Source organism: Taudactylus pleione, unplaced genomic scaffold, assembly GCF_031769625.1.
Source record: "Taudactylus pleione unplaced genomic scaffold, aTauple2 ptg000788l, whole genome shotgun sequence".
NCBI classification, from domain to species: domain Eukaryota; kingdom Metazoa; phylum Chordata; class Amphibia; order Anura; family Myobatrachidae; genus Taudactylus; species Taudactylus pleione.
The window spans coordinates 6739163-6766036 of NW_028285190.1; the positions used below are offsets into that span (position 1 = coordinate 6739163).

The 26874-nt window shown below is 43.4% G+C and overlaps 1 protein-coding gene across 3 annotated transcripts in view; it reads right to left on the reverse strand.

The window, feature by feature from the left end:
• The window catches only part of OSBPL3 (oxysterol binding protein like 3), a 204927-nt gene that overhangs the window by 109652 nt on the left and 68401 nt on the right, over window positions 1-26874 (reverse strand). For 2 of the 3 annotated variants that reach the window (XM_088457859.1, XM_088457857.1), the window contains exon 2: window positions 26349-26540. The exons of the other annotated variant lie outside the window; for it this stretch is intronic. The gene's annotated coding sequence lies outside the window, so the exon portion shown is untranslated. The remainder of the gene's footprint in view (window positions 1-26348; window positions 26541-26874) is intronic. 3 annotated transcript variants of the gene reach the window in all.

Consider the following 26874-nt stretch of genomic DNA (forward strand, 5'->3'; position numbering starts at 1 on the left):
GAGGTACCACCGACTGGGATGAAACTGACTGTGCTGTGACACATGATCGCACAGCACAGAGTTAAGGCAGAGTTAAGGCCAATTGCAGAATTGCCACAATCCATTTAAAAAGGAAAAGATTTTTATACACAATCGATTGCAAATTGCACGATTGCTGCAATCACCCCTCACCCCTAAGTCCGTGCTGGATGCCGATGTCTCCGCACACCTCGTCCGGTGAGACAGACGTCTCTAACAGGCAAGGGGTGGTATCAGTCAGGAACGTCACAGCCGGAACTCCCGTCTCTCCGGTGAGTGATGCAGGGGAGTGAGCGGAGACATCGGCATCCAGCACGGATTTAGGGGTGAGCCAAACTAACACTGGAATAGCAATATCAGCTCCATACTATATATGCTGCTTATAGCAAACAGTGGCTGTCCACTTTAGTTTTTGTTTGCCAATAACCATGGAATATTAACATCGCTTCATACTAGAGACACTGTTGCATCTTTTCAGGAAATACAGCCTGTAATCTGTTATTATCTTTATGTTACATATTGGAACTATGCTACAATACTTTCCACAATAGAGGATTTTCTGGATTATCCAGTTTTTGGTCATTGAGACTTTTTTAACTCACCAGTTACTGCCTTTCCCCACAAGAAAGAGGACAACTGCATTCTTCTGATTTGCATTTTTTTAGGAATTTGTCATGCTCATTATATGAGAATATTGTTCATGTTTTTATTATGCTGGGACCCATACATTTATGTGATTATTATATGTCTGAAATAAATATTTCTAGATTTTAATGATTAATTATATATGTTGATTGATTTAGCGCAGTTCCTCTATTTTATCTATGGTAACTTATTTCTTTGGAGAAACTACAGAGTTTCTTTTGGAACAGCAGCTTTATCGGTCTCATTGTACAAGTTCCTCTTTACTTTCTGATAATCAGCGCCAACTGGTTTTGTTTATTCTATTTATTTATCAGTAAGTGACTGGGCAGAGCTCATGAACCACTTGGCTACGTCATGTTTCCAGGATGCCTCCCTAACTGATCCAACAGTATTTGGTCTGTGCAAAACGTAAACATGACTTTTAGGGGCCGATGATGTCATTGTCGCCTATTTCTAATATCCCCTTATTCAATTTCATTGACTTTTCGCCTGTGCGAAAAGTCAATGTAAAAAACGGGGATAATTTTTCGCCATCCTTTTGCTGGCGAAAAAAAGTGCAGAATTGGGGTTTAGGGGTGCAGGCTTAAATAAAATAAAATGATCTGTGTCACAAAAAGTTTTTTTTTAAAAAAAATAGGGATACCCCCCAAAAAATAGTTCAATTTTGGGGTAAAAAAAAAAATATGGGTAACAAATTTTTAAACAACTAAATTAATTCAGGGGGGTTCCCAAGTATGCGGCAGGTGTATAACAGAATGTGGGTGGTAGCGGCAGGTGCATTTTTTAAGAATGTTCAAAATGCACTTTAGGGACTTGAAAATATGCTTGCACCCATTTCCATGTACCCCAAATTTGATGGGCATAGTTATTTTTTGCACCCAAAAAAACTTAAGTGCTATTCTCCATAACTTCTTCAAAGTCGGGAAAAGACACCTGCCGGGGCTATTTAAAAACCCTAATTACCTTCTGCGTGGAAAAACGGGGGTACCCACAGTGATCCCCCATGTCAGGACATCATTAGGGAGGTCCTAGGATGAATTCCTGAAAATTTCTTATTTTTCCCGATACTTACCTTTCTGCCGGCTCCCGTTTTAGCTGATTCTAATTGAATACAGGGATAAAGCGGGCGCGCGCCCGATACTTTATCCCCGGAAAACCTCTGATGTGGAGCGAAAAGTCCAGCATGTAGCTCCCATATTGAATATGCCCCAACAAATAAATTAGAGATGGAGACACCAGCAAAGGACAGAAAGTAGACCTGGCTTAAAGCTACCTGTGGAGCTCAAGCTGCTGTGGAACTACAAATTCCAGCTGGAGAGCCTATCTTTGGTACAGTAACGAAAAATGCTGTACTACTGAATACATAAATGTTCACTTAGAGTAAGGTCATACTAATCACTGTCCTCATATTTATTCTGTGTGAAGTTGGACACCAGCTGTCTATTGCTTACATTTTAATTACTGCTGCTTTAACGTGCAGAAAAACTCTGTCACTAGACATACAGGGAATAAGTAATGAACACATACTGAGAAATGAAGAGTGGCTTTCTGTTCCTCTTCTGTCAGGATAGAAGAGGTGAAAGGATCAGCATCAAAGGCTTGTTACCTAGTAGATCACCTCCTAGTGGTCCTGTCTCCTGCGTCATTAGTACAGATTAACACCATCAAGAGGCTAAAAAATGTGGTAATAAATACATACGCGTGGCCCTGTTTTCTCTACTGTCCCCTTTTTATAAATAAATCAGACTTCTGCTGCATCCAAATTAACAGTTCAAGACATAATAAGTTTATAAAACCTTGTTTGGAAACCATTGTGGAGCTGTAGTGGTGTAAAATGGATGCCCCTGATGTTTTATTTATTTATTTTATTTAACCGTAATGGGAGCGTTATATAAAACTTGTGTTCATTTGGAACAACCACATGTGAATTCTCAAAATAGACCTGTGTTTATTCCAAGTTCTAAGAAGAAAATAGAAATAAAACTGGCAGCATTCTGCATGTTTGGTTCACACTTCAGTGAGCTCTGACTGCATAATCATACAGAGACTGAATGTGGGCTCTATGGATGCCCAGGACGAAAAGGACCCAGAAGACACTGCTGCTTTGTAAGCACAGGTCCACCACTCAATAAGTACATTCCGCTCCTCACCACTATCAGTACGCAGGCTTCCCTGCTTTCCCAATGTGGCAGGACATGCTGAAGCATAATACATACAGGCAGAGCCAGGATGAGAGGACAGATATATACTACTGTTGTCTGTCTGTATTGTACTGGGTCTTGCTCTAGCTAGAGGGAAGGGTTGAGGAATAAGAAAACTCGTATACTACAGGGTTAGGGGAAATGTAACTGCAGTGTCGAGGGGGAAAGTTACTAAAGTAGTGAGAGCATGGTTAGGGGTCGTGTTACTACAGAAGTATTGATGGGGGTTGTTGCTTACAGAAATTAAAGGAAGATTGGGGGATGTAGAAACTGTTACTACAGAGTTGGGGTCTGGGGTCATTACCGAGTTGAGGGTGGGTGGGGCAGGCAGTGTAACTCATACTTGGATACTCTCCTTTCCACCCATTTGCCTAGTCAACAGTCAAAGGCCGACTGGGCGGCTGCTGAAAGATACTGCCGTGCAGCTGATCATTGCTGATTGGGCAGCTCGGCAGTACTCCCACCCAGCGGCTGCAGAGCCGCCGGTGAAATGTAAAGAAAGCAGCCCTCCAGTGTATACCTTGCGGCTGCTCAAAGTCGCAATGATACGATATCCTGATCATCGATGCTCCGATATATTGTTGATCGATATTAATGATGTGTGTTTACAAATTTTTTTATTTTTTTTCAATAAAATTGTGTTGGGTAAGTTATAAATAGATGATCTTGACCTATTTCAAACATAAAAAAGGACAACTTAGTTTTTGGAAAAATATCATCCAGCCCCACCCCACACTGTGCAATACCATGAATCATAGCACTGCGCTGGGGATGCAAATTATGTTGCCACGCCCCCAAGAGGAGAGTACATTGTTGCTACATAGGTGAGGTATGCTAAATGTGTTATGGGTAGGGAGGAGGGGGGGTACGTCTCTCTTCTTGGGAGGGATACAGCAAGCCCAAAATGTGGTCAAAACTCAGAAAACTGCTCTTTTAGGAGGTTTGACCGCTGTTAAACCGGTGATATCCCTGTGTCTTATGTAACTTGCTCTTCTGCCAGGTTATAATAAATCTAAAGAGGTCACCTATACATCTGCAACGGATCGCCACGATGTTGCAATCGGATCATCCGATCGGAAATGCCGGTCATCGATGTTCCGCTATCAGTCGCAGGATCTGTGAAATTTTACATGTGAAATTTCACAGATGTGTGTGATCATTTTTTGATCGTGATCTGCAGATCTATGAAATCCAACATGTTGGATTTAACTGATCCGCCGACCTGGCATCTCTGGATCGCCGCATCACAGGGATCAGTCTCTGATGTATGGGGGCCTTAAGAACTAGCATACCAGGTGTAAGCTAACCACCACCAGTGCCATTGTCTGCGTTACACAAGCTACACCATCAGCACATTGGCCAATACATGTGTACCTGGGTGTAACTCTGGAGGACTACTGCACCAAGCATTATCCGCTACACATATTTGTACACTCTGCTAATACAATCTTCTGTCACCCTACAATCTACTAATATCATCTACATACAGTACAGCATAGTTGGCAACAATCTGGCTGCCTCCTCCGGGCACAGCAGAGGGGGGGGAAATGACACACGTTGTGGGTGTATGCGTGATCGTGGCTCGGCCCCTGGTACACAATGCAGATATTGCGCAGCCAGGAGGTGGGGCCACCATAACACAAATCAGCGCGAATATAGTGTCATCGGCCCCCCCACTATTATACAAGTTGGTAGCTGAGGGGAATCGTGTACGCCTGCGATTTACGGGAGCAACCTGCCTGTCCGGGGAGAGTAGGAAAGTATGAAGTACAGTTTATGCCATGTTTTTACCAATGGTTACATTAATTGAAGAGGATAAAGCAAAGTACAATACTAAACACAAGCGTACTGAGAAAATAAACATTGAGAACAGGAGGTAAAAGGGGGAACAAACATGTAACTGGATTAGTAATGTACTGCCTAGATGAAAAGAAAAACAGTTTCAAAATGGTTCTGTAAACTGTTAAATGTTCAAATCATTAAAGGGCTTTGTGCAAATAGAGAACAGAGAGCAATAGGATTAGAGCGGTTGTGGTACATTACATTACTGTGAGGTTGGAGAGAAAGAAACAAAGAAAACTAGCTCAGAGCAGCAGTAACTAACCAGCTGATTGTTCTACTGTACAGATCTGTATAGCAGGACTGGGCCACATGCAGCCCTCCAAACCTTCACTTGCGGCTCCCAGATCCTTCCTGTTTTCTTTTGTCATATATAGTTGTTATAGTTTGTAATGCTTGTTTAAAAGACTTGCTGATCTGTTATTACAGATATTGATTGACCTGTTATTTCTCAGCCTTGTTTTATTACAGTTGTATAAAGCAATATATGCTGGCACTAAAATATAAATAAAAAAATGTGAATAAAAATGTTCATAAAATATTTCAGGAATTAAGAGTAATGTGCAGCCTTTCTGAAGGTCAGAGGGTCACTGAATACGGCCTGAAGTACATCAGTTTGCCTGTCACTGCTGAAGAGTGTATGTATACTGACAAACACAAGAAACTCTCAGATGAGTACAGTACATTCTTAGGCGGTCCTTGGAGAGAATCTCCTGCCGCTAGCTTGACAGGTAGCAGTGGCAATGTCATATTACATTGCTAGCAAGTCTAGAACACAAACACAAGCATAATAATATACAGTTCCTACTGGCATCGATCGAACGCTAGGATTTAGGTGTACAAAATAACCACATTATTTTTTTCTTTCGAAGGAAAGTGAAACATATGGAAATATATTTTGTTTCTGTGCCAAATTGCATATACATGCATTTGCGTGGTGTCTGTAACACCCCTTTTAGACTGATGACCCAGGTAATACACGGGCCTATCAATCTGTGAATTTCCTGGTTTGCAGTCCCCGACACTGGTACAGAGCATGGTCATACCCAGTTCGGAGCCCACCCAGGACTCCGAACTGGGTGGGCCCCTTTCACACAATCTAGACATGGGTCGGTGCACGTGCACAGGCAAAAACTCGGGTCTTTAGGCTTTGTGGGTATAAAAGAGCCCTGCACAGCAGTCAGTCTCATTGGATTTCTGCTGTTCTATTCACTCAGTCAGCTGACAGCTGCTTCTGATCAGTGCTAACACAGCAGTCTGATGTTTGTAGCACAGAGAACCCTTTGGGACATACGGGAGAATACAGTTGAATCTTCAACTAAATACACAGTTATTCCAAAACACAATCAAAGATTAGTTTTAGATAAGAATTACAATTTTTTTTTTTTTTTTTTTACAATTTCCAAGATGATACACGTAATAAACTGATGTTAAGATCCATCGCTCCCGGTAAGAGGCACTATGCAGTACATCCCACCTCTTATAGGGTACATACTGGGGTTAAGTATGACACAATCTCTATAGTGCTGAATTGTAACTTTCTGACATTATCACATATACTATAGGCGGTTTAAGAATATGGTATGAATCTAGGAATACAATTAAAATCGCAAAAGACTGCTCTCCCGATAAGAGCGATCCTTTGCCTAGGATAGAGGGACTTCCGAGTTGAACACCTAGACGTCCCTCTAGGGTCCTTCGGCATGTGCAGAAGAACATGTGCACAGCAGGGGGGAGCTGGGAGGCATCCAATTAGATCCCTCTTAGGGGGCATTCCGATAAGAAGCCCATAGGCTTCTATTAGGTAACGCCACCAGGACGAATGCTTAGTACATATGGGAAATGTGGTAAGACCCCCCCCAAAAACTGCATTTTCAGAGGTTTTTACCGCATTTTTCAGTTTAGTACATCCCGCCACCAATCCTTTATTTATTTATTTTTTACCTTTAATAATATCTATTCGTGTGGGTGACAATAGATCGTATTCTATCAGTGGTAAATGCCTGCACAGATTGCTAATACGATCAGGAGTAGTGGAACATTCTAATCTGAAGGGGTGCCAATTAAATTCTTTGAAGGATGTACATTTTATTCATGTGACACAAGTCTGGTGAGGTTATAATGTGTGAAGCGACGACTGTTCATATTTATTAGCGATGTGTGGGTGTCTATGGTCAGAAATCATGTCTGCGGTATTCATTAGTATAGCCCTGATTTCTGCCATGTCTATGATGAAGACCATGTTCTCCTACAGAAGCTGAGCAAAGCTGTGTCTTCCAAGTCTACCGAAGGTAAAAGATGGGGCCTTGAGACTCTAAACAAGACTAGCCGGATGACAAACTCTCATTGTGGAAATCATCCTTTAATTGCCAGGTACAGCAGCTATTGTAATCTGTTCCTGCCCACAGATGACTGTCAGCATGCTGCCTAAGCAGAGGCAATGTGCTAATGGGTGCATACATTATTTGCACTGTAAGGTAATGAAAGGTAAAATAATTTCCTCCCACTGGAACAGTTTCTTCCTCACAAACCCCTGTGCTATCCCCCACACTACCTCTTGTTAGGTGCAGCAGCTGCTCTGGGGTCTGATCGTCACCCACACAACCACGGTAAACATTTATTATGAACACTCAAGTTACACTTCATTTCTCATGTCAGTTCTATAGCGTTTTCTTCTTTTATCCTTTTATTAAAACTAGTGACACTCTGATGGACTGAACTTAAAGTATCAATTAGGAGTAATTAACCAAGATGTAGCTGCCAAGCTCTCCCCTACTGTAGGTAGCATGTGCAAGGACGCAAACGTGGATTTATTGTTCAGTGACTGGCGTAATCAGAGGATTTCTCAATCCTTAGCAGATGTATGTTCCAGCTGAAGGATTCTGCTTATAAAGAAAAGGCAAGAGAACCTAAAAGGGAAATGAAACCATAAATTATATCTTTGTTCATTTTATAATATATATATATATATATATATATATATATATATACACACAGTGTAAGTCACAGATTGTGTCCAAACACACAGCGTCACTCCAGGATTTTCACAAATAGCAGCATTAAAGCTGCTATTTGTGAAAATCCTGGAGTGACGCTGTGTGTTTGGACACAATCTGTGACTTACACTGTGTATCTGTATACTACTGCCTCAAGCGAGCACCCAGGTCTTATTGATACATGGAGGATCAGCGAGTGCCGGGCCATATTGGACCAATATAAATATATATATATATATATATATAAACAGCAGTTCAAAAAGGTAACTTATGTACATGGCAGTGTCATATCTATAATGGGTTCAGTGTGTGCAGTGCATGGGTTCATGGGGGTCCTATGCCGCCCACCCTGCACCTAGAATTGTGACAGCCAGCACCATGGTGCTGTATTCATGGGCGCTAATGGGGCTTGGAGTAGTCTGCTTAGTCCCAGAGACAGTATAGATCCTGCAGCAGTGGAACTGTCTGACAAAGTTGATCAGCAAAATTATACTAATATACTGCACAATTCATAGAGAAAAAGTGGTACTCATTTCCACAGACCGACCGTACACAGTTTATAGGATGAAAACTCCTTTAGACTAACTTCCTACAGTTGATAAAAAAAAAAAATGACAGCAACACCTTCCAGATATTATAAAGTGAAAGACGTACACTTTGTATTACATCAATATCTATACTTCAAAAGAAGAAAAACAAAACATTAATTTGTGCTGCACAGAGCTAGAGCAACGTGCCCCACATTACCCAGAAGTTTATGAGAGAACAGATAGCGATACAATGGGTGGGATTGCATCAAAGGCAAATGCGGTGAAACCTTCTAAAATGTCTTTTTCTGAGTTTTGGCCGCATTTCGCATGCACCAAGCTCTGGAGCTTGGAATCATATGGGATCCTTTTCTGAATTTCTTTTCTGAGTTTTCCCTGAGAGGCAGTGGCGTAACTACAGCCCCGCAGACCCCGCGGGGGCTTGGGGGCGCGGAGGCTTGGGGACTGCAGATTGCACGAGGACTTACCGTCCACATGAAATCTGCTGAAAATGTCCCTCCAAATGGCCGCCACCTAGGAGAAGACAAATGCAAAAGGTCCTACTGGAAATCTAATGTCTGTTAGGCTAGCTCCGCCGGCATTTGTATGCCTGGCTGCCTGTGAGGAGAAGCAGCGCTCAGCCGAAGAGGAGCAGCATGCTTACAGAGGAGCAGGCGCAAGCCGCAGCCAAATCACCTGACTGAGGTACACGGGTATGGGTGGGGGCTCATCTACAGGCTACACGGCATATGGGCTCAGCTACAGAGGGCATGACATGGGCTCAGCTACAGGGGAGACGGCATACGGGCTCAGCTACAGGGGAGACGGCATACGGGCTCAGCTACAGGGGAGACGGCATACGGGCTCAGCTACAGGGGAGACGGCATACGGGCTCAGCTACAGGGGAGACGGCATACGGGCTCAGCTACAGGGGAGACGGCATACGGGCTCAGCTACAGGGGAGACGGCATACGGGCTCAGCTACAGGGGAGACGGCATACGGGCTCAGCTACAGGGGAGACGGCATACGGGCTCAGCTACAGGGGAGACGGCATACGGGCTCAGCTACAGGGGAGACGGCATACGGGCTCAGCTACAGGGGAGACGGCATACGGGCTCAGCTACAGGGGAGACGGCATACGGGCTCAGCTACAGGGGAGACGGCATACGGGCTCAGCTACAGGGGACACGGCATAGAGGCACAGCTACAGGGGACACGGCGTATAGGCACAGCTACAGGGGGCATTGCATAAGGGGCACTGCTACAGGGGGCATTGCATAAGGGGCACTGCTACAGGGGGCATTGCCTAAGGGGCACTGCTACAGGGGGCATTGCCTAAGGGGCACTGCTACAGGGGGCATTGCCTAAGGGGCACTGCTACAGGGGGCATTGCCTAAGGGGCACTGCTACAGGGGGCATTGCCTAAGGGGCACTGCTACAGGGGGCATTGCCTAAGGGGCACTGCTACAGGGGGCATTGCCTAAGGGGCACTGCTACAGGGGGCATTGCATAAGGTGCACTGCTACAGGGGGCATTGCATAAGGGGCCTGCATAATGGGCACTGCTACAGGGGGACATTGCATAAGGGGCACTAATACAGGAGGCATTGGATAATGGGCGCTAATACAGGGGGCACTGTATAAGGGGCATGGTGTGGCATAATTTGTTATAAGGGTATTACTGTGTGTCTTTATGTGTTATACGTTGTATTATTTTGTGGCATAATGTGTAAGGGCATTACGGTGTAGCATAATGTGTTATAAGGGGCATTACTGTATCATGGAACTACACACTTTAAACATCATCTTTGGGTGTGTTTGTTTTATGTCCCGGGGTAGGGGGGGGGCGTCAAACATTTTTGGCGGGGGGAAGCAAAAATTATAGTTGCGCCACTGAAGAGGGATCCAATAGGATCCCTCCCAGGGTCCCCTGTGGCTCGCACATAGCGCTGGCTTACTAAACACCAATATGCATGCGATCATTGGCGGGATCATTTGCATTTTGATTGATCCATTCTGCACAAGAAGTGATGATTGTTTGACCAATCAATTGAATATTATATTGGAGCAGCCTCTCACTTTGCAGCTCCTACACATCCCAATACAATTTCTGGATTACCATTGTCTGGCAAACGGAGGAGCAGTGAGTGCTTTGTGCCCATAAGACATTTTCTGCTGGCTTTCACCCTTGGGAATTGGGAAGGTAGACTATCACTGTATATACACCAATTGTGACATTCTCTAACAGAAGTTTTCACAGGTATTTATTTTCATTAGGAAGGAATTCAGTTATTTGGGTGCTTACTTTACCTGCAAACCCCTTTTTTGAATCGGGACAACGAATATATTCCTTTTCTTTTATTTATTGGTGCACTGATGCAATAGTTTATATGTTGATTGTACATTTACAAATATAGGAACTACAGTTCTATTTTTATATGTATTTTATTATGAATAAATAATTGGAATTAACACATTTTTTAATATTGAATTGTGTCTGTAGTGGCCAATAGCGCAGACATACTTTTTTTTTTACTTGTGTTTCCTTTGAGAGGATTTGTGGAAGTTTCCTCTGTATGTCAGCTGCTGTGGATTCACTCAAGATCCCTGATTGAATAAGCGCATCACTGTGTTTTGGTTGACATCCCAATACAATGCTGTAATCATAATGTAATGTAGTAATAACGGAGTCAGCAGAAGAGATAAAGAATTAGGTTTGGTAATAGTCATTCAAGTGGTCATAAATTGAGGTTTGTTGTGTTCAACTCCATGTGACACAAGCATGTTCTTCAATAGAGCCCCAATAAATCTGAATTAAATTCCATGCAGTCAAATATTAAGAGACAACTCATGGCATCATATAGGTGGAAAAATAGATTTTCTTTTGCAACTATAATCCACTGTTGCATGGACTGAGGATACCTGTATGGTATGAAATAAAACTCTTACACCTCATCAAAATCTGGCATGAGAGGACTTAAATGAAAACCAAAATAATTTACAGTTATATTTATTATGATAGGGTTCCCCAATACTTTGTTAAACTTTCAGGCCCTAACAAACACGTGTCCACTCTACAAAATGCAGATATGGTCTCTTCCAATTTGAACTTGAACCCAAGCAAACGGCCTTCTCTTCAGGAGTCTTCTGAATTTCGCGGAGTTCTCCAGGGAGAGCAGGGCAATGTCTCAGATCCCACCCACTTCCCTGAAGCAGCCACTTTGGGGGCTTGATTAAGTTATTTGCACTGCCGTAGCCCCTTCCCCGTTGCTTGATGGTATACATTAGGGACACGGATCACATTACCATGCTCCCAGAATCTGCCAGTTGGAAATCCCAGAGGTCCTAAATATTGGCATGGCAGAGAGGGTCTTTAACATGTTGTTATTGCCATATATGCCTGTGAGGATACGGGGTTCTCTCAATCACCCAGACACCGAGCAGATGAAACCAACGTGATGGTTTATTTTTCCACAGCACACAGAAATAGATAATATGTCAGGACAAGCAGTAAATCCAGTGAACGGGCAATAAACAGGTAGCAGTCCAGACAGAGGCAGTCCCAGTAGAGTATAATGTCCCAGAACAATTCCACAAAATAGCTAGAGACCCTCAGTCCCCACAGTAGAAACTATCACTGATCACACAGCAGTGAATAGCGTATGTCCACTCAATCGCTTCCAGGACCCCACACGTAGAAACTATCAGAGATCACACAGCAGTGATAGTCCCTGGGTCCAAACAATTGATTCCAGGATCCCATACAGTAGAAGCTAATCACAGAACACACAGCAATGAATAGCGTATAGGTCTTTGCAGAATTTCCAAAGTATAAATCCACAGAACTGGTGATGCGTTCCACTAGTACCATGGCAGAGCGAGACCTCTTAGCCAAAGTCAGCGACTAACATGTGGAGTTGCCTTCAGTGACCTGTTTTAAAATCTTCCAATTTCCCACGATATTGTGACCTCCCAGGGGGGGTTGCACCATTTCCTGATTGGTGCGAGTCCCTTATGCTGTCACTTTCTCCTACCTCCTCTGGGTATTACTTCCCTGACGAACACCTGCTGGGATGGTTCCGTTCAGTCTACCAGGTTCACGTGAAGCACAAAACAGGCAAATGGAAGGAGGAGTAAATCCTGAGCGTCCCCTGGGGAGCTGGGAATTAACTTAGAGGGTCTTTTGTTTTGGGAGGTGTCACCTTGCTCTAACACAGACATATGGACCAGGCTAACATCAAGGCTTATCCAGTATTAAACATTTCAATAACTTACATTATTACAGTACATAATAGACATGCTAATGGAAATATGTGTCCTGAGAATGATCACACATACACTAGGAGACGGGAAGTTGAACACAAAAGGACTAAAAAGTAAATTGATCTCTGCAAGGACTGAGATGCTGCCAGTACATTTGTAACACACATCTCATGTCCTCACATTCCTCTCCCACTTTTTAGGCCTTGTTCCCTGGGGGGATCCAGAACCACTACTGACTGGGCGAGGTGGGGTGCAGGGTAAAGCATCTTGTGGGTGAGTGTGCCACCAGTGTCCCACAGAGTAATGTAACATAAGACCCAGGATGTGAGAAGCAGCCTAGTTAGACAATCCGCATGTACAAAATTACAATATAACATGTCCCCTTTTTCCACCAGAGGATTTAGCAATTCCCCCAAGTCAGACGTTTGGTGTTCCCCCTTCACATTATCACACCCCTTTCCCCAAATCATACTAATCGGGCATCCTAACACCCTCACTTCTGGAACACAGGGGCAGTGGGTACCTTCCCCCTCACCACCTTGTACAAGTAACGGTTGCCCAGGGGCAGGCAAGTATTGGGTCTCTTTACATGGCACTTCTGTGGCAGTGTCCATTCCTTCCTCCCCCAAACACCAACTGGGGGGCTGACAACTTTCAGTGCAACATGTGGGCTCCTCACGGCTCGGGCCCCAGGATGAACCTTCTATATGGAACAATGCAGTTAGTGGCTGCAGGGGAGCCACCAGGACAGGCTGGTCTTGTCCCAGCCCTCCCCCCTCAAAAGCCAGAGTCTCACCTGGAACTTCTTCTGGACTGTCCTCCTCCTTGGTACCTCCCTCTTCTAGCCCGGTCGGCTGGATAACTGGTTGGGTACCACACCAGGTTTTAACCGCTGAACACTCCAAAATTATCTCCACAAATGCCTCGTGTTCTGTGAGATGCAGGGGGCCGGGTGGTGCAGTGCCTTCTCCCTGGGGTGGGAGAAGGGGTTGCAAGCGCTGTCTCCTGACATCCACCTGGTCTGTATTTGCTGGAATCTTACTAAGGGCAGGCAAATCCCCTGGCACATAGTTACAGTCCACACCACTGTCCGAGTTATTACAGGGTGATAACAAATCCTCTTCTGATTTATGATCTGATGTTAGGTTAACAGTCTTTGCTACCCATGTTCCATTTAAATCACAGGGTACGTACCAACATTTTGCCTGCAATTCCTCAGTTTCCAAATAGGGGATCGGGTACAATCCTTCATATCCTTCAGGGGGAGTTAGGATAGCAGGACATACACAGGGCATTTTCTCCTCAGCCTCCCCCGATGAACTAAAAGAGTCTGCCATTGCCAGTTCATCATGATGGGCCTCTCCCAGCTGAGTATGCTGAACCGCCTGGACCACGATGCCATCTGCGACTGGTATGCTTGTGGTTGGGAAGTGAGATGATACTCCCCCAACCTTGGTGATCTCCTCTCGGACACCGTCCTCATAGATCCCCTGGCAGCTGGTTAATAGGTCTCCATCTTCCACCTCAGCAAAAGGGAAGGTGTAGTGCGACTCCTCCTGGGGTGCCTGTATTATGGGCACTGCTTCCTTCACTTGGGCGCTAGCCTCTCCCAGTATAGTACACTGGGCAGCTGTGTCCTTTGGCAGTGGGAGAAGCTGTTGCAGGCGGTGCCTTTCTGCATTCACCCTGCAACACTGGTCCCGCCAGCCTGGGGTATCCAGGAGACCACGATCTGAGGCCTCTTCTTCTGCCACAACAAAGCACGACTCCAGACACTCCAGCTGTTCCCCCACACTCATCCGTGGGCCGAGATGGAGGATAAATGTCCGATAATCAGTGAACGCTTTGGTGGGGTCCCCCTCGTCCTGGAGTATACACTGAAGGATTTCCCTGCGCGTGCCGAATTGGCCAGGGATGCCCCGCAGCTGGCATTCTGCTACCAACTCCTCCATGCTCATTTCGTCCAGAGGGCTTAGGGGCCCCCCTGACAATGACCCCGCTCCACTGGTAACAGTTAATTTTGGGGCAACCCCCTCGGTTGTCTGGCCGGGTTGCAGTAGTTCTATTTCGGATCTTTCCTCTGGGTCTGTCCAGGAGGACCACTTATCCTGGACCTGCCCTTCTGTCTTTGTACAGTGGCTTCCTTGTATCATTTGGGCCATTGTAGCCTTCACTTCCTCTGCGAATTCTTCAAACTCTGGTTCATCCAGCATCTTCCATGTGACTGCTTCACTTCTGCAGTGCATGAAAGCATCTCCCAGATAACACAATTTGTCTGTTAAGCTGGATACTCTCCACCCGCTAATCATCCTCCGAGCATCATTCCAGTATGCCCATATGTACTGCATCCTTATAATAAATAATATATCCGGCTTCCTAGCCTGCCGACATACCGATGTACCTCCATCCACGAGCTTCACTGCCCTGGGAGACTTGAGGCACTGACTTTCTTTCCTTAGCACCATTTTACCTTTTACAGGACTGACGACCACTCAGTTGGCCTGATCCTCTCTTCTCTATTGTGAGTGACTTCACGCTTTCACTGCTCCTTGATTGATGTCTGAATGATCCCACTGTCGCTGCCGCCAAATGTGAGGATACGGGGTTCTCTCAATCACCCAGACACCGAGCAGATGAAACCAACGTGATGGTTTATTTTTCCACAGCACACAGAAATAGATAATATGTCAGGACAAGCAGTAAATCCAGTGAACAGGCAATAAACAGGTAGCAGTCCAGACAGAGGCAGTCCCAGTAGAGTATAATGTCCCAGAACAATTCCACAAAATAGCTAGAGACCCTCAGTCCCCACAGTAGAAACTATCACTGATCACACAGCAGTGAATAGCGTATGTCCACTCAATCGCTTCCAGGACCCCACACGTAGAAACTATCAGAGATCACACAGCAGTGTTAGTCCCTGGGTCCAAACAATTGATTCCAGGATCCCATACAGTAGAAGCTAATCACAGAACACACAGCAATGAATAGCGTATAGGTCCTTGCAGAATTTCCAAAGTATAAATCCACAGAACTGGTGATGCGTTCCACTAGTACCATGGCAGAGCGAGACCTCTTAGCCAAAGTCAGCGACTAACATGTGGAGTTGCCTTCAGTGACCTGCTTTAAAATCTTCCAATTTCCCACGATATTGTGACCTCCCAGGGGGGGTTGCACCGTTTCCTGATTGGTGCGAGTCCCTTATGCTGTCACTTTCTCCTACCTCCTCTGGGTATTACTTCCCTGACGAACACCTGCTGGGATGGTTCCGTTCAGTCTACCAGGTTCACGTGAAGCACAAAACAGGCAAATGGAAGGAGGAGTAAATCCTGAGCGTCCCCTGGGGAGGTGGGAATTAACTTAGAGGGTCTTTTGTTTTGGGAGGTGTCACCTTGCTCTAACACAGACATATGGACCAGGCTAACATCAAGGCTTATCCAGTATTAAACATTTCAATAACTTACATTATTACAGTACATAATAGACATGCTAATGGAAATATGTGTCCTGAGAATGATCACACATACACTAGGAGACGGGAAGTTGAACACAAAAGGACTAAAAAGTAAATTGATCTCTGCAAGGACTGAGATGCTGCCAGTACATTTGTAACACACATCTCATGTCCTCACAATGCCCAATCCAATTTAGCCTGCTACTATGTCACGGCCACACATAGCACAACATTAACTGTGGAAAGCAGATGCTCAGACTATTTTACTATTTGACCAGCAGAAAGGCAATACATTTTATTCTAAGGCGTAACATTTGGGGTTCCAGACTAATGGCACAATTAAACTTGAATCTGCTGATAAAAATTATGCTGAAATTGGGAGCAAAGATGGCCCCACTTAGAGTTCATAGGAGCACCTAGGTTTCCACCAAAGAACATAGGTTTGCTGAAATAAGGTGGAGTAGTCTGCAGAAGGTCACACCGGCTGATGGGAGGAGTTGGAGTGAGTGAGGGCATTCCATGATAACTCAGCGCACAGTAAGCAAGTGTACTGCTTCACCAAGTTTCATGGAACTATGGTGGATGAAGAAGACTGTGGCCAGGTGACTGAATTGATGTGAAAGGGAGGAGAGGTGTGCAGGGACGTAACTATGTATTGGAAGGCCGAATAGCAAAAGTTTGTAAGGGTCCCTATGTACCACCCAATGGTGAAAAATATATATAACTTGACGAGGAAGATGGGCGCTCCTCAGCTCTGGGCCCCATAGCAGCTGCACCCCTTGCCGCTGTGGTATTTACGCTCCTAGAGGTGTGTATCTCCACACTACAGAAACTGTTGAATCTTGCATTAGTAGTTGTGAGCTGATCAGCTCTTCTCCGAGATTTCAGGGTAGGGGCTAAGCAACTAAACAAATTGATTACCAAGAAAAAAAGAAAAGAAAAAAAAGGTTTGCCATGGAAGGCGCACTTACACTTATAATAAAATAGCACTTTTATTAATTCAGTTTAAAAAGGACTCATCCCATATCCTATTGGTTAAGTCCTACCGCAGTGAAATATATTGTTTAAAAAGATGAGGAATATACAATAGAGTGATCAAGAAAATAAAGAATTTGTTTAAAAAGAGAAACTGGGTGTCTGTTTTATTGTGTCTTATCCTTTCTCAAAAGCATCAGTGTAACTGCCCCATGGTTATTTACTTTCTATGGTGAAATCAACTATTATCATATCCAATTATTCGGTCAGTATTAGAATATATTGATAATTTGTACTTCACGAATATATGTTGAATTAAAAGATAGCGGTTATGATATCTCAGTAATTATTCACCTATATATAAGAAAATGTATTGAAAGTGGTAAATTAACTGTGAAATAAGGTGCCCCTTTATCACAGTAATTTATCCCATATACAAATATATACATAGGAACACATGACTTGTGGTAGGAGAAATACACTACATCTGAAGAGATCAGCTTAACCGAAGATATTAAGGACACCTGTATCATTGTTCAAAGGTTTGAATAATCTTCCCGTAGGACACAGGCAGTAGTTTGGTCCATGCAGCATTCAGGCAAAGCCGTAGTCACAGGCAACAATGTATAAAACAGAAAAAAAAGTAAAATTTGGAGTAGTGCGAGGAGCACATAATCGCTGTCAGTGGTTGGTTTCCCTGTAACAGGGGGTATTAAAGGGGCTGGCACCAGAAAGAATCATTTCCTACACCAGCCCCCAGATGACATAAATGACATGTGACCACAATACTGAGCAGAGATAACAGCAGGATCAGCACCCACATAATGCAATAAGTAAACCCCACAAATATGCAGTCACCTGCTGTTCCTAACAGTTGTTTTGTTTTTTTGCTGTACAAGGAACCATGTAGGGAATAAAGAGAATATTAATTCTCGAGAATCCGATGGTCCATTTTTATTATATACTCATATATAGGGAGTTACTATATTATGCGACCGATCATCAATTACAGCAGGGGTTCCCAACTTCGGTCCTCAAGGCACACTAAAGCTGGCCACACACTAGACCAACTTTTATCCAACCATCCAACTAGTTGATTGGTTGGAATGAAAATCTGGTAATGTATGGGAGTAACTGATGATCAGCAATTTGCTCCTAAATGCCAGAAAACAGATGAAGATGGTCGTCAGAAATGTTTGTTAAATATTTGATCGAAACAATTTGTTCAAACAAAAGTTTTTGTCCATTTTCCGGCATTTGGGAGCAAATTGCCGATTGTCATTTGCTTTCATACCTTACCAGATTTTCATTCCAAGCAATCAACTAGTTGGCTGGCTGGACAGATAATCTTTAGATGTGTATCCAGCTTTAGCGTGCCTTGAGGACCGAGGTTGGGAATCACTGAATTACAGTACTAATTGGAGACATGATTCATCACCAATATAACAGCATCAGGCAACAGAACGGATGGAATAATAAAGCTTCCCAATATCAATATATATAAAAATAGAATTTCTAATTACAATTGTTCACTCTACCAACACACTCTGCAATAATGTCTGATTAAAATGATTGAACTTTGGCTTGTGTAATGACCTCTGAGCTCACACTGTACCTTCTTACAGTATGTTCATGTGCCACGCTAATAGCAGTATCTGTATAATAAATGATCTCATGATCTGTGCAAGTAGATTATTAGGAGATTCAGAAAGGTCTCAGTAGGCAAAGTGAGGTTTAATAGAAAAGTCCCATCCAGCTGCTGAAGTAGGAAACTTTTTAAAAGGAGGCTGTTGTGGGCGTTAGGAATACACCAGCAGACACGTGATGCAGCCACTCGGAATATGGCAGCAAACAGGGGGCAACAGCGGTCCCCTTCTGGATGCATTTGCCAACATGTCCGATAATTATCTGAACGATTCCGCCTGGATTATTACTGGGATCATTTTGGGGCCATACACACAGACACCAGGTTAATTAGTCAATATCAGCTGCTATATCACAGTATACATTACAAGAATAAGGCAAGAAGACATTGACATCCTCCCATAATAAACTTTAAAACTCTTAATTCATTAAATGATAACTTTGAATACTTTGAGTAAAGAAATGCCATTTCCATCTCTAAATAAACATGGACAAATTAATGCTTGGCTTTAGAACCAGTTAAGCACAAACTGGCTCCATCTGTTCTATGTATTATGTACACTATATCCTGGAATGACCAATATCATTCTTGGGAATAATGAAATGTTTTTAATGTTGCACACAGCGTAAACACATCTTGGAGCATCTTCAGGGAGAGTGTGGAACAATGTAACAAATGCGTTCAGCAATAATTGCTAGTACATATAATGAGGCTTCATTTAAGCAGTCTCCCTTGTTAACAAGCAATTATACCACTAATGTTTAGCTTTGCAGAACTCTCCGCTGAGTGCTCTACCTTTATTAGGGTTCATGAAACAGTCTGCTCTAGATGGATGGAACTTTCTGATATGTGCACTGAACTCTGATAGCTTCATACATTACATCCCTAAATATTGGAAATACTTTAAACATGTAAGAAGGAGTAAGGAATATATCTGCATTATAGCAATCCCACTACTTATACATTAAGGAAAGTCCGTTATCAAGGTTTAATTTCCCCCTATATATAGAATCATCGGCATGCATTATTACATGACAGAAACATCGACACTACTACACTTATTTGCTCTAAATTCTTTATTTTTTTAAACTGTAATATGAACAGATAAAAGGTAAAATCTTAATAAAGCTCAACTATAAAGGTGCGTACACACAACGATTTTTTGAACGATTTAACTATAATGACGTAGTTATCATTCAAAAAATCGTTCAGTGTAAAATGATAATAGTTCATGCGCATTCACGTTTGTAGTTCAGTCAGACTGACCAACTGAACGATTTTCAATAGAAGTTGCAACATTTTTCCTTCAACACACAGAAAATCGTTTATGTAAAGTAAAACCAACTACTTTGTAAAACGATTTTCGTTCAATTTTTCAAGGGAAAAACTGAACGAAAATCGTTCATTACTTACATCGTTGTGTGTGTACGCACCTTAAGAAATCATTATGTAAAGGTGTTATTTACTCTAGATCACAGGTTCTCAAACTCGGTCCTCAGGACCCCAAACAGTACATGTTTTCCAGATCTCCTCACAGAATCACAAGTGAAATAATTAACTCCACCTGTGGATCTTTTAAAATGTGTCAGTGAGTAATGAGTACACCTGTGCACCCGCTGGGTGACCTGGAAAACGTGATCTGTGTGGGGTACTCCGAACAGAGTTTGAGAACCACAGCTCTAGACGGAGCTACAAGCCACCATTTTTGGGGGGGCTATGACAGTTTAGACATACAAAGGATTAAGGGAGAGACTTATAAAGAGAGAGATAAAGTGGAGAGAGATAAAGTACCAGCCAATCAGCTCCTATCATCTTTCAAACACAGCCTGTAAAATGTCAGGAGCTAATTGGTTGGTACTTTATCGCTCTCCACTTTCTCTCTCTCCAAGCTTTGATAAATCTCCCCCTAAGTTTTTTAAAGCAATATTAAATAACAGCGGTGGAGTAATGCAAGTAGACCAAACACATAACGCTGTCTTGTCCACCTGCGTTCACATTTGGTATACGGTCTACTTTGAAATTCTGGCAACTCTAAAAAGGGCAGATTCTATTCTGTTGGAACCTGTTTCTCAGCTGGATATTAAGGGGTCTATTCATGTATCGATGCGATGTATAGTGATGTTTAGTAGCCATTCATGTACACTTACCTGTCCGACGTCTTCATGTGCTATCCGTCCCCCTCTGCAATCCTGGAAAGCAGTGGGAAGATAGACATATATGAGCCAGATAGGTCTGTTTCTCACTGCGCATGCGCCAGTGTCTGGGAGCAGTAATTCAGGTTAGACCTACTGCAAAGGACGCTGGGCAAAAGGGGGCGGAGCCAGTGCTGGGCAGACAGCATGGAAGCATGCAATTTCCCTGCTCTGTTCGGGTTGTGGTACAGATTACGCCATCCTCTTTCCGTTCCTTTATGAATTGCATTCACCATACAAAAGTATGGTGATGCGATTCATACACAAAGCGGGGTGCTGCAGGAGAAGGAAAATCCTTCCCCACGGTAACCCCCTGTATGAATTGACGAAAGCAGTAAAAAGTCCTGTTTATAGCTAAAGCATGCTTGTTCGAGTAGGAAAAACCGTAAGAGTCAGAATCGTGTACAAGTAAAACCTCATAGCTAAGCCTGGTTTTGCCTTTTAAATGATTGCCCTTTTAAAACATTGGGCAGACTTGCCAGGGAGTCACTGATGCCTGCCAGTCGCAAACTATTACATTTACCCGTCAGTCCCAGATTGTAGTTTACATTGGTAGTGTTCATTCTAGCACCCTGCACCTGTCACAACCCGTGCAGTTCCTCTTTCCTGCCTGGGGTGTCACTCTCTGCTCTGGTGCATCTAGCAGACTCTGGTCTGTACCTTAGCAATGTGTTGCATTAGCTGAGTATGCTAGAAGCACCAGAGCAGAGAGCGACACCCCAGACAGGAAAAAGGAACTGCACGGGCTGTGGCAGGTGCAGGGTGCTAGAAAGAACACTACATTGGTGAATGGAAGCTGCACTGTACTGCACACTCTGAACCTCACACCCTTATGTGAAAAAATGGGCAGACAACATCGCTGGAATACTGGTCCTTATTCCACTGGAATAAGGAGGTAAAGCCCATAGCAACAAAACTTTCTTTGAGGCCGGGTACACATCAGAACGCTGTGTATTGTAGCCGACCCAACACTCGATGGAATGATATTTTGGGCGGCGTAACACCCGCGGCACTAACCAGGTGTACGACCACACGATATACCCTTCCATTCCACATTTAACTGTACGCGGTAGTCAGCGACGTCGTCCAATAGGACATGCGGCACATCAGGTGGAATGACATTGCTGACGTTGCACGTGAACGCGCAATTGAGGATGCACACTGAGCGATATAGACTATATATCGTTCCGAAGCAGATGGGAATGATATATCGCCCAATATATTGCCTGATATATTGGACGATATGGTGTGCTGTCACAGGTAAGCAGGCCCTACAGGCCCTCACTCAATACTACAATACTAACCCTGCTCCCACTACTTTCCACAGATCTAATGATATTTGAAAGTTTAAGCTCATTAACTATAGATGTAATAAATCAGGCTGAACATTGTGCTTTCCTCTACAAACTTTAGTTATCTTGGGGAAGACCCAATTTCTACAAGGGACCCCCCCCTCATAAGACAGGGCTTCCAAGGAAAGGATACCTATAGGAGTACCAGGGGCGAGTAATTGCTTCTTAGAACAACAAATAAAGTCCTGCAAGTTTTTGCAATATACAAAACAGGACTTTGAGAAAGTAGCGACCTACCTTTATTGCCCAGATGTTACTGTAACAATGAAAGAAGACAAATCTGCTCCTGAAATTACACAGGAAGTCTTTTCTCTCCTAAATAGATATAAAGATGTGCAGAACAAGATGCTAAATGCATCCCACACTATTTCCTGAAAAGCTGTTAAAGTGTTACACGGAGGTGAAATTACCATTGTAACAGTTTCTCACTTGCGTAGATCACCGCCTTCTAATGATCTAAAGTATCAATTTACTGGAAAGCAGAGTCTCATAAAGCTGTCTCTATAAATGGGAATATGGAGCAGCTACATGCATACCAGAAATCTAGTAAGTGATAGACCATGCAGTTGTAGAACCAGGTAAGAAAAGTGAGGACGTGTTGGCACATGCACTGGGAACCAGGTACATTCCTTTTCAGAAACAAAAACTCCTAGTGTTATCCGCAGACAAGTAATAACAATGTGAAAGATTGGAGGTCGTTAAAGACACCCCACATTTTCATATTATCACGTACTGCTCAGTCTTAAGCTGGGTACAAACTATACGACTCTGTACCCAGCCGACGAGACAACGAGATGGAATGATACATTGCGCCATCCGCACACACCGCATGATGCTGTGTACAACGGCAAGATGCGACTCGGGAACACACGCAATTGGGGTGTACTCACTTTGTAATCCGCACAATATATCATTCCAATCCACGTTAGAACGATATATCGTGCGAGGGATCGCATAGCGTGTACCCAGCTTTAAAGGACAGCTCCAAACCAAACTAACAATGTAGCTTAGGAAGGAAGGAGATATATAAACAAAATATTTCATACCAAGATATTCCCATTCAAACAAATGTGACCACCACAAAGAAAGAACCTGGACGGGGCGACTTGCTGTTTGGAATAAAAGCCTGCCCATTAGAGTGGATTTCCTGTTTGGACCATTACAACCATTATAGGAAGAGTTAACCATTAAAGGATATGCCCACTTTCAGACATGCTCTTTTCAAATTGCAATTCCCATTTCATGGAGGCTCTGCTGCAGCCACCAATCTGTACTTTTCTGCTGCCTAATAAAATCACAAGCCTGTCAGTTACAACACCAAAGGCCCCTCGTCACTAAGTGATGCAAGAAACAGATGCTCCACCTTCATAAATGCCTTTTAGACCAGTAGTTCTCAACCTCAAAGCCTCAAGTTCTCTCAACAGGTCAAGTTTTAAGGATTTCCGTCTGTGAAAGCAGGTGGGATAATTACTGACCCAGCAAAATAAATTGCATGATTACAGAAATCCAATACTTGAGGATAGGAGTTGAGAACCCCTGTTATACAGTATGTGGGGTACACACTGGAATGATTTGATGAGGTTCCGCACAAACAATATTGTGTATACACACTTACTAATCGGCCGCACAATGGGCCTTATCCCGCAGTGTACTGCTGAACGCAGATTCCTGATGATTGTGAATCTGCGCAGGTCTGCGATTCCGCACGGAGACTGTCAGCAGACTGTTAGTGATTTACAGTCTGCTGCAGTTTGTGGGCAGGGAGGGGGCGGCGATGCCCTCAGTTTCCTGAAACGGAGGCGTGTCACCGTCGTTGGCGGGAAGGGGGGGAAGGATTAGAAGCCAGGATCTTTATCGGCTGACAGAGATTTCCTGGCTTCTTCTTCTCATCTGCGGCGGCCAGCTGTATGACCCCATGGGTCACCTTAGGCGGCCGATGTTCCGCAGAGTATACGATGCTGTGCTGGACAACGCAGCTTAGATACGTAGTGCAGCAGGAGGCGTGATGCCTCTTACTGCATTACCATATCTGCAGAGACGGAATTGCTAAGCTGCATGTGAGCAGCTTTTCAATTCCGTCTGTAGCTGAATCAGGCACAATGTGTCTGTTCAGGAGAACTAGTTGTTATAATTTTAACTGGTTCCTGTGGCAGCTACTGGGTCGATCGTTTGGTCATGTGTGCAGTACGGCCGATGCGATATATCTGTAAAAGGTCATTGTTCACAGATATATGGTGTGTACACACTACCAGACGGTCAGGCCAATGTGTTGTTGACTGTATGAAGGATATATCACGCAGTGTATACCCATTACAGACAATGGTCAGCCAAGAGATAGGGAATGTGGCAGTCTTTTAGTTATTTCAGTCATATTATTCAGCCCTTTAATGCACAGAGTTTGATATACCATAATAACCAATGGCTGGTTTATTTGCATTTTAATAGTGTGGAGATTAGCTAAAGTCCCTAGTCCACTAAAATCACTTGCAGTACATGAGCATCTTACATGCTGCACCTGCGCGGTCTGATTGCACATTTAACCCAATACTGCCTGTTGTAGATGAATGTTAAACAGGTTTCATTGCACTGACTGTTGTCTTGAAAACCATCTTTATACAATACTTTGGCCTATTTATCCATCTTGTACACATACGGTCATTTGAAACCTAGAACTAGCCAAGTACAAAAGTAAATGCTGTATACAGTAAGTTAACTTATTATATTAGTTACAGGACTACACAACCCTAAAATTAAAAAGGTTCCGATACAAACCATAAAAAAAACTATTCATGGTCAACCCTGCTACTGCTATAATAATAGTATTACCTCAGTTATATACAAAAGCTGAAGGTGCGTATCCACTAGCAGATAATGGAACGACAGTACGAATACAACATTGTAATCGTACATTCGTTCCTCTTCCCCTGCAGTGCCAACACTGAACGATATGTGGTACAGTGTAGGCATCCTCCCTCATCCCTGAACATGGTCAATCTGTCGTTATCGGCAGATTGACCAGCATATGTTCAGGCGATGATTGATGTCGGAAACTACCAGCGGGAGCGTGCATCGCTGGTCGCTTCCGACATTTTCATGCACGATTTGTGCACGATTAATGAGCGATTGAACAATAACGTTATCGTTCAATCGCTCATTTTAATCGGCAAGTGGATACCCGCCTTGAGAATACGGTCAGTTGACATCACTGACCCCGCTACTATGCATGAATCAACCAATCCACATTTCTGCCAAGAAATTCTGCCCTCTGTCATTCACGGTGCCTGCTGTGTGGCAGCCTGCTGCAGAGTAGTGAGATACAGCATGGCGGCCTTATTTGTTTAATTGTTATCCGGATACAAGAAGATAGACAATGTAAAGGTTGACAGTGAATTGGTCGACATTAGATAGTTGACATGGACAAAATGTCGACAGATACAAAATGTTGATAGTGCAAAAGGTCGACAGGTTCAAACGGTCGTCACACAAATTGTCGACACAAATGGTTGTCGTGTTTTTTTGTGGTTTTTCAACATTTTTAGGGGGAGGGTGAGGGCTAGGCTGCCGGGAACGACGGTTAGGGTTAGGCACCAGGGGGAGGGTTAGGCACTAGTGGGAGAGTTAGGATTCTAGTTAGGATTAATTTACCATATTTGTGTTGACCATTTGAACCTGTTGACCTAATGCATGTTGACCATCTTGTGTCGACGTTTTGACTGCATATCTTTACATTGTCAATCTTTGATACCAACACCCATTAAATTATAAAAACACTTGTGTTATTTATTTTCTACCTTGGAGCTCAATGAGGAATTGCCTTTTATATATGCTGTCTATTGTGATGTAAAGTAGAGGTTTTATTTGCTCTTTATTGAGCACTCTAGTATGTTCACAGAAGGATTTTCTCTCTGCATGCACAAATGCCAAGTTGTATGGCCAAACTTTTCCCAATACTCAATAGCAAACTCAGTATAAAGTATTAGGAGCACACACTAACACATTTAATCTTTGTAGAAGAAATCCTTGAATACATACAGCTGAAAATCTCTTCAGCTCTAATAAAAGCATGACAGGTAATGTACCTTGAAACCAGATGTACAGGTTATACCAGACCAGGTTACAGAGGTTAAAAGGGTGTGTAAATATGGAGAAAAAAATTATCTGAATAAACTGCGTAAGCAATGCTATACCAAGTACTGTAATCGTTTGTTTGTTGATCCTTTTATATTCAGATAGATCCATACCGTTTACATTCAAATTTGTCACTCTCTAGGCAAATGACCCAAGGCTCTGCTCTGGCCTTTCAGCAGTCTTGTCTAGCTCTACTTGGATTGGACCTTTTAGGTTTGGTTACATGTCGTCGACGGTGCTTTAAGGCCTCTTTGCTTGTAGATGTTTTCAGACGGTTGTGAAGTTTTTTCAAGCCTTGTAACAACCTAGAAAATAGAACATATTATTCCCTATGGGCTTGTTGTCAGCAACCTACTTCACAGCATTCCAGTCTGTTCTTGGATTTCAAACATGTCATTTTCTAAAAACTGAAGTAAAAAATAAATTATAATTTCTAGCAGAAAACTTAAGACAGTTGTCCCATCTACTCTACAAATGTTGCTCATCTTATCTGTCCCCTAGCTGGAGCCCTGCTTTTCCCCCAGGGCTCCCCATGTCCTTCTTATAGCCAAGAGACGTAAGACAGGCTGATTGAGGCTACGAGAGGGGTGAAGGACTGGCAGGAGTCAGGACTACTCACAAGCAGCAGCTAAGAGACTA